This window comes from Halyomorpha halys, unplaced genomic scaffold (assembly GCF_000696795.3).
Source record: "Halyomorpha halys isolate HHAL.00 unplaced genomic scaffold, Hhal_1.1 Scaffold327.1, whole genome shotgun sequence".
In the NCBI taxonomy this organism is placed as follows: Eukaryota; Metazoa; Arthropoda; class Insecta; order Hemiptera; family Pentatomidae; genus Halyomorpha; species Halyomorpha halys.
In genome coordinates, this window is record NW_027105022.1 from 1,263,811 (window position 1) to 1,273,714 (window position 9,904).

The window sequence follows — 9,904 nt, forward strand, 5'->3', positions numbered from 1 at the left end:
TCTTTTAGATTTGGATTTGCAGTCTGAGAACTAGCGTACAAAAAAGTACGTGTATAAATTAGTGTTCGGTATTGCTTAATTATTCAAAAAAATGTATAAAAGTGCTTCTATTTCCATTGTTTATATAACAATTTAGTCTTATTTAAATTATTAAATCACTAAAAGCACAAAATATTCATCATTAGTATAGCTGGTTTGACTTATTCTTGCTTAAATTAATTTGTCAGACATTTTTCCTAATACTTTACCGTGGAACAATCATTGGCAACAGAGCTTTGTCGCTAATATCATTGTACTTTATCTTTTTATTTTGATTACTAATTAAATAACCCTTAATACTTCATGCCCTTAAACTTAATACCTATTCTGATGTGGTGGATTTAAATCGCTTCAAGGTCTCTAAGGTCAATTACACTCCAAAGTCCATTACACTTTTTCAACGTTAAATTACCTGTAAATTGATGCTGCACAAGACTTTTTTTTTACGACTTTTGAAAAATAAATCAAGATTTTCACTCTTCACATTCATTGAGCTATTAGATTTTTTAAAACTTTTAGTATGTCTCAAATATCCCAACAACGGTATAAAAACTCAAACCCTGTCTCTTTGGAAATCTGTTCACAATCTCTCATCATCCAATAACTTATATTCCCTTTACTAGTGCTGCTTCTAAGCTTTCCAAACACTCCTCATGGTTTAACCATATTTAATTTGGATAATGCTTTGATTTCAACAAAACATTTATCCTTGTACGGAATAAGCATCCAAAACATTGATACTGTACCCATCTACGACAAACGGCTCCTTTCAGAATAGATCAATTTTCTACCAGAATTTATTCTTCGTAGTGAGCCTAGGGTATTGTATCACAATGTCTCTTTATGTATGTTTTTTAATCCATGCCTAATATCTTTGCTACTTATAACATCATCGTGAATGGTAATTAATATGAAATCGAAAAGGACAAATAAAACTCCCTCTTTACTACTTCTTACCAGTTTAGAGTTTTAGAGCTTTAGTAAACGTTGAAATAAAAGAAAAATATTACAATTTTTTATAAATTTGGATATGCTATTTCAAGCAGCCTATTAAGTTTTTGAGATACTTTTTAGAATTGGAATAACTTTAATTTTATGTTCTCGATTTATATAATTTCAATAGAGTAGAGTATTTAAATATTACCTAATATATTTTTTCGACTTTTACTAAGTATTTGCTTTAGGAATGGTAGATTAATAATAAAACCGAATAGTTTAATTTATATATTTATTTATATTATCTACCTACTTCAAACATTTTTAGCTTATTACTTTGTGTGCTTCAAAACCCATAGCCAATGCCTGAAGGTCGGACTGTAATATTTATTATCCACGTGGAGTAGAAAATGAGGGTAACCCTCGAACAAATTGGCTTTTATTGCGTTTAAGTGCTCTTCTGGTTGTTGGTAATATCTACCTGATATTTGCCCTTATTATTTCTTTTTGAAAGTAAGGAAATTTTAACTAGACCTTAAATTTATATTTATTCGAAAATAAATTTTGAATTATTCAATTTGTATGTATATATGACTATATATAAATTTTTAATATTTTTACATTTTTAACTTCGAAAATGTCGTTAGTTGACCCTTTTCATTTAAAAAAAAATATATTTATTGAAATTTACAACGTACATTATAATACATTCAGTAAATTTGATCTCAGTTATAATTGAGTGAAAAAGGCGTGTAGAGAACTACCCATTGGTAGCACTCTAATGACGTTTTTACCAGGTCTTGTGGCCATCTCCTTTTTTTGGGGCCTCGGAGGATTTTAAGGAATGGAAGAGGATGCAAGGTTAGAAACTAGTGGGTTTGGGTGGTTAGGGAGTTTATAATGGAAGGAATGATATCTGTTTCGGCTAGATCGGTCATATAGGGAGCATTAAGGTCTTTATGTATGATTTTATTTGTGTCAAAGTAAGGAGCAATGAGGATTTTACGAAGGATTATAAGGATTGGATACGAGAGGAATTCGAAGGTTCGTTCGTGCCTCAAAGTTCAACTCTGCGTCCAGATTGGCCTTATTACAGTCATGTATATCAGTCTTTTGTAATGAGTTGGAAGTTTAGACCGTTTGTGTAGTAAGTGCTGTAATAGTTGAAATAGTTTCCTGTCTTTCCAGTTTTGTGTGAGGATTTCATGTTAAACGTTTCGATGTAGTCCAAGGTACCGGATGTGTTCACAGGGGTAAGAGCAAGATTATTAAAGGGAACTGTAGGGCAGTCGATAGGTTTACAACAGAGGGTAAAGGTGATTTGATGACATTTTTAGGAATTTATTTTAATTCTCCAATTACGACACCATTCTTCGAGGGCTGTGATATGGGATTGGAATGTTTAGGATACAATTATTGGGTTATTATTACTGCGAGGACACATGTGCTATCGGCATAAGTGGTGACGATAGTGTTAGGATTGGTCGGGATGTCAGCTGTATAGATTGTGTAGAGGATGGGAACGAGAATACTACCTTCAAGAACACCAGCCTACTGAAAATAGAGGGATGAATAGGAACTTTTCAATGTATATACATAATTCTTTCAAAAATAGTCAAATAAGTATTTTTCTTACTCGCTACTTTTTTTTATATATATAGCTTTCATATTACATCAAAGTGTTGCCAGTATAAAAGTTTTAGGTTATTAGATCATGTATGTTTACATAAGAGTTAAAAGCCAGAGATTCATGTGTTAGAACACTCGGCTATCGTGGGGGATATTTATCCACTAGCGTAAGCCAACCAAGTTACAACCTTCATTGGACCCCTCATCTAACCTTATAATGCCAAAAGGCAATCCAAGGTATCCTTAACACCCAGCTATACATATAGCATACCTCCTATATGTACGTACCAAATACCCACTAAAATCATTACAGGAGGGTATGAAAAAAAAAGATCATGTATGAAGCTCTCATCAAAACAATATGGCGTATAAGTCTATTAGCATTATTTCAGTATAATTCAATACAGTCGTGAGTTCATTGATGTGAAGTATTGTTATTTATCAGTATCTAAGGATTCCCGGTAATATGTGGAGAACTTCCACTCTTTCTATCGCGCTGTATTTTTTTTGTATTTGATAATCACATTGATCCAATGAGGCATGAATTCACTGTTGTTATTTTAATTAAGCTGATTGTTGCAACGTTCAGTTCCAGTATAATAATAACAATTATTATTATCTTTGCGCTAGTTAATTTAATTATTAAGGAATTTTCCTGCAAAGGTAAGTAATGGTTCTCTAGCTAGAACTACAAGTTTGCTCGACGGTCCGTATCTTGTCGATCTACGACAAAGTTGGAACAATTTCAATTACCTGCTTACCGTTAAAAATCAATAACTATAGGAAATACTAAGATGACAAAATTATTCGGGCTCAATTATATCATCATAATCATTATTAATACGAATTGAAATTTGAGTACTAAGCTTTTTTTCAGAATTTTATTTTGTTTGTGTATTTTAGGATTATCCTCAGTACTATTCATGTTATATTGTAAAATTTTATTTATTATATCCTTTTTACTGAAAGAATTTTTAAAAATTTGAATATTATATATTATTGTAAAATTATCTGTAATAATAACAAATTGTGTTTAAATAGCTCATCATTTTCTGAATACTTTTAATACTTTTTATTTTTCTTCTTATGTTGAAATAATGTAAAGAAATCTTAAACTGGTAATTCATTCCTTCAAAATAAGAAGAATAGTAATAATTAATGAATACAAACAACTAATATACCCTTTGAACTATTTTAAGTGGAAACTTGATCTTTATAATTAAATATTTATAATATTTCTTACCTATTCAATTATTAATGCACCAAAATTATTTAGTAACCACATTGTTTCATTTTTTATTATACTTTAAATATGTTGTAGTATTAATAAATAGTATGACTGTAATAGGTTCTAATTTAAATTAATTAACTTAGTAAGTGTTAGTGAGACGTCTCTGAGATAAATGAAAGACGGAAGAAAATAAACAAAATGAAACTTTCATTATTATAAATTAAATAACCCTTAATTTTATAGGATTAAAACGTTAAATTTGATGATTGATTTTTTTTTTGTTTTGCAATATTAAATTATGTCATATTTTTAGACAATGGTAATGTTGATTAAACAGGTCATTCACACCATAATTAGAAAAAAATATATAAATAAATTATAACAGAATAAGAAATAGAAGTGAAGGAAATAAATAAAAAGTAAGTAATTAAAAAAATCAAGTAAAATAATATTTTAAATACAATCATTTAATGTTCGAAAAAAATTTCGTTTAAGAATATAAGATTAGAATTACTCAAAATGCAGAGTTATTTTACGTTAGATTTTAAACACTGGAAATATACGATTAATTAGGTAGTTGGTTTTTTTCAAGGTTAATGATTTGGAAAAATGAATTTTAGGGAACAATTCATTAGCTTTTTTTTTAAACCTTTCTGAAATATAGTTATATTATGGGAACAGCAAACATGATAACATGTAAAACATTTAAAAAAATAATAAATAAATAACAGTTTCAGTAATACAAATATATATATTTCGACATTTGGACCCTGTTTCATAATTAGGTACAAACTAATACCATTAGCCCTAGAATTTCTATTTGGTAAAAATTCTCTAACTTCTTCAATGCTGACTTGTGCGTTTCAAATTTAAAACTCATAAGATATCACTAATAGATTTTGATTTAAAAAAAATAGATAAATCGAGCAACATTCATAAAGTGGCTAAAATTGACAATCGACATAAAATTCACCATTCCATTTTTTTTTTCAAAGCCCCGTGGGTGACTGAAATTCATATCAGGGGGTAATGGAAAAACGGGTTCAGGGGACCTCTTTTATGCATAGGTAATGCATTCGGTGAGGGGGCTGAGGAATTGGATATCTTAGAAAGAGGTAATATTCTCTGTCACTCTAATGATGGCGGGATTTACCAAGTTATAGGCTTACTATGATGATTTACCTCACAATTTCTATCATGGAGATCATAAAAACAAAAATAATAGAAGGGAATCCTTCCCTAGAAACCTACCCTCTGTGTCCCAGAATTAGGCCCGGTCTTGCCTTTCAAACATTAAAAACTAATTAAATTTAACTTTAAATAAAATTTTTAATTTAAAAAAAATATAAATTTATAACTAATGGAGAACTATTTGAAAAAAAAAATTAATTTGATAGAATATCATTGAAAAGTGGCTATAAATTGAAATTAGTTATTATATTATTATATCTCAGATAAATGAAAGACGGAAGAAAATTAAAATAATAAATTAAATAACTCTTAATTTGATAGGGTTGAAGCGTTAAATTTGATTATCGATTTCTTCTTTGTAATAAAATATTATGTCATATTTTTAGAAAATGGTACTATGAATTATAGAAGTCATTCACACCATATTTAAAAATATATGAACAGACTGATAAAAAAAAAAGAAATAGAAGAGAAGGGAAAAGAAAAGTAAAATAATATCTTAAATACAATCATTTGATGATCAAAAAGTTTTTCGTTTAAGCATATGGGATTAGAATTACTCCAAATACGGAGTTATGTTTCTTAAATTTTTAATTTTACATTCAATATATCCATACGAACTACTGTTTTTTTAAAGTTTAATAATTTGGAAAAATAAAATTAAAAAAAAAAGAATTCATTAAAAAATATCATTGAAAAGGTTGTTAAATTTAAAATCAGTTAGTACACATATATATGAATACTATTAATTGGTATATAACACTACACATTACTGTAATACAAATCATATTATTATAATACTGAGTCTAATCATTGTTATATATGAACTAATACTAATTATTACTGATTTATAAATTAGTTTCGTTATGGAATAGGCCCCTTATGGCAGAAATCAATATCTTGTGCCGACATTTTTATGACGAAAGGTAGCAATATTTGTGTGTAAATACTAGTATTCAAACTACAAATCGCAAACACAAATAATTTTTATTTCATTCTAGGGAAGATTATTAGTGATATTATAGGAGTTAAAAAGAATGAAAGTACAAGTCAGCGATGTTGTATTAAATAACTGTAAGACCCACAATACTGATTTTAGTCGTCTAATTGTTTCCCTCAAGTTGAAAGCGATCTCTAATATAGTGTTCCATGAATACTATAAAATAAATATACAAACAATAGTATTTTATAAAGAAGTAAGAAATTATTTGTACTTACTAGAAAATATTTGTAATATTTTGTATTGTTTCTATTTTCTATATTTATTATATAGTCTATATTTATTATTATAGTCATTATTTTCTATATTATTTATTATATAATCTTTATTTATTTTTTAGGATAAAACAAAACATAAATCAATATTGTTATATTTCAACGAACTAATATTCGCTTCATTATAATTATATGATCTGCTCTGATACTCCCGTATCGCCTTGGAGTTAAGAGACAATTCTAGAGGAAACCCAGCCTTTATAAACTGGGTACACATAATTAGAGCAAAATCCTGGCAGTTGAGCGAGATTCTAACCAAATACCATCGTTGTACGGAACTCATTAACTTATTACTCGTCTTGGCTTCTTTCAAATATTTTCTAATAACTATTACTGTTTGCATAAATAAGTATACAAACAATAGTAGTTTTAGTCTTTTAGTCATGAAATTAGGTTCAAATGGTTTCCTTCAAGCGATCCCTAATATAGTATTCCACGAATACTGACTATTTTATTGACTTTAGTAAATTAAAAAAGAGCTGATAAAGTCAGAAAATAATTAAATTTTAGGTAAGACTATTCAATATTATATGCAGTAAAGTATGCATAGTAAAAAATTAAATGCAGATTCACTACGATTATTTTTTTTAACAACAATCTTTTCATAATACAGTATTTCTATTTAACTTAAAATTAGTTTCATTCTAATAAGATAAATAATATTTTAATGGCATGGAGAAAAGTGTGCCTCATAAATATTAAACAGAGGCCCCATAGTGGCTGTCTAAAGTAGCACTTTCTTTGGCCCTAAATAGCTGCACGGGCTAACAAACCAGTTCTATTATCTTCGATAATTTTCTTATTGTTTCCACAATGTTCCTAAGACTCTCCCGGAAGTTTCTTCTCTCTGTTTCATAACTTATCGTCTCCTTACCGAATGATAACCGTCTCTTTTACTAAATAACTTGAAGAGATCAATTTTGTTTTGTTAATTTTTAATTTAAAAAAATGACTATCACAACATTTACTGGACAAACGGTCAAAAATTCCAATCTATTACAAAAGACTGATCTACATGACTATTATAAGGCCTATCTGGTCATATAGAGTTGAGCTTTGGGGCGCCACTAAACCATCAAAATCCTCCCGAATTCAATCCTTACAATTTTAAATCCTTCGTAAAATCCTTAATGCTCCATACTTTATCACAAATCAAGTTATCCATCAGGACCTCAATGTCGCATATGTTGTCGATTTTGCCAGAGCCAAATACCAATCCTTCCATGATAAACTTCCCAACCAATTAAGCCCACTTGCTTTTAACCCGCCTTCTCCTTATTACCTAATAATCTTCCTTGGCGTCTGAATAGAAGATGGCCTCGAGATCTCCTCTAGAAATGTTATTAGAGTTCTATCAATGGGTAGATTCTCCACATGTTTGTATCATGTTACTATATCATTTCCAGCAAATTTACTTATTTATATTTTTATACAGTTGTAAATAACAATAAATAAATTCTAATTTTTTTTTTTAAATCCAAAAGAACCTGATAAGTTTTGTATTTCAAGTACAAGATATTGCTAGTGAGAAAACTCTGGTAAATTTAATTTTTTGCTTTATTGTAATGTTTATAATCTATTTTTAGGCTGAAAAACAAAAAAATGTTATTATATTTCAACAAAATGATATTCCCTTCATTAAAATTATTTAATCTACTATGGTAGCCCTGGATCGCTTTGGATTTGAGAGACAATTCTAGAGCACACCCCAGCCTTTATAAACTGGGTACACTTAATTAGAGCAAAATCCTGGCAGTTGAGCGTGTTCCTGACCAAATACCCTTCATGGTTTGTAGTTGTACGGAATTCCTTAACTTGCTCTCTCAATTTATTACTAGGTCTTGGCTCCTTTCAAATATCTTCTATACCTGTAAGTTTTGACTTACACTTATAAGTAAAAACACATTGAATCTATATCTTTCTGGGATTACTTTAGGATATGAACATGGAGTAGTGTTGGTTTCTTCTTCTCATTTTATTTTACAATCGATTTCGAAACATTTTTAACACACAGGCATTGGTGTAATTAGTTGACATAACAGGAAACGGTAAAATTGTCTTCCGTCATCCCTCGTGATTGGCAATATACTAGATTTAGAAAGTATGTTGTAGAATGTTCGAAATTAAGCTTCAACTTGACCGAAATATAACTTATTATAAATTATAAGTTCTTGTAATTTACAATATGTGTTTACCCATATAAATTAGCAGGAGGTATGTAACCAAGCAATATTTTGCTAATGCAGACCTAAGAATAATTGGCAAAATTTTAGTAATCCACTACTTTATAATGATGTAAGACTTCATAATGAGTTGTAATAGTTCACTGTAGATTAATGAGTGTTGAAGATGGTCTGGGGTGGGGAGTTGGGGGTCCGGTAAGCAAATAAATACAAATTAACGAAAAAAAACACTATTTATTTGTGTCGACGTTTTGACCTCAATTTCAGGTCTTCATCAGGGAGATCAGTCAGAGGTTCTGATGAAAGTGAATTTATTTGTTGACCGCACTGCCCGTGCATCTCCACAACTTTAAAACTTCATTAGAAATATTTTAATTATATTAAATACACCTAATTGTTTTTAATCTTATTTTGTCTTTATCATTTATAAAAAAAATTAGATTTCTAAAAATAAATGTTAATTAATACAATATCCCTTAAAACAATTCGTTTTAAATTTACTAGTTTCATTGATGACTTACGTGATATATAATATTATTGTCTAACATGTAAATTATTTTAATTTTCTTAGGTTAGTAGACTTTAACAGCAAAATTAAAATAACTCTTCGTTCCTTTTTAAATTATACAAAAAAAAAAAAAAAAAAATGAAAAAATTTCAGACTGCTTCCAAAACTTTAAAAAATATATTTTTAAGCACTGATTAGCAATCAGTAGTTCAGCTTTCAAATCAAAACTGTAAATTATGACTTATTAGGAGTATTTATAAAATAAATTATTTGATTTTTACCATTTCGTTAATTATTAATTTTGATGACCATGTGGAATCCAATCAAAAAAAAGAAAACAAAAAAATCTTGAGTTGAGTCACGTCTTCACTTAAAATAAAAAATCGTGTTTACGTGGTACACTTCTTTTATTGAGGAAGGGTCGTTATCTAAAAACTGGTAGGAACTAGAGCACAGAGTGATATAGTAGGTATTTTAATGTAACTCGTGCAACGGAATAGATGGATCAAAGTTGAAATAAGTTTTTTAAGGTTTGGAATATAGGTTATAGGTTTGTTTATTGGGGTTAACTTCCTTATCCTCAATAACTCGGGAAATAGGAATGAGTTATCCTTCAGGTCACAAACCTTTTGTAGCCCTAGTGAGAAAGAGAATATGTATTCCTTGTTCCCTTCAATCCCCAGGGACCGGAATCGACTCAGCGCACAATCCTACAACCAACTGGTAAAATAAAAATATAATAAAATAAATTTCTTATGTTATGAGCTATAGTGAAGTACAAGTACTAATAATATAAAGGGTTTGACATAAAATTTTAATTCATATTTTAAGCAACTCTGATATTTCATGTGAGTGCGCCTTATCGATTCATTGTGGTTGCTGGTTTTTTCACAATAATAATGTTTATTTATA

General features: G+C 29.0%; 1 protein-coding gene across 1 annotated transcript in view; it reads right to left on the minus strand.

The window, feature by feature from the left end:
• LOC106681320 (uncharacterized) overlaps window positions 1-9,904 on the minus strand; it is a 32,643-nt gene that overhangs the window by 4,171 nt on the left and 18,568 nt on the right. The gene's annotated exons all lie outside the window — the stretch shown is intronic.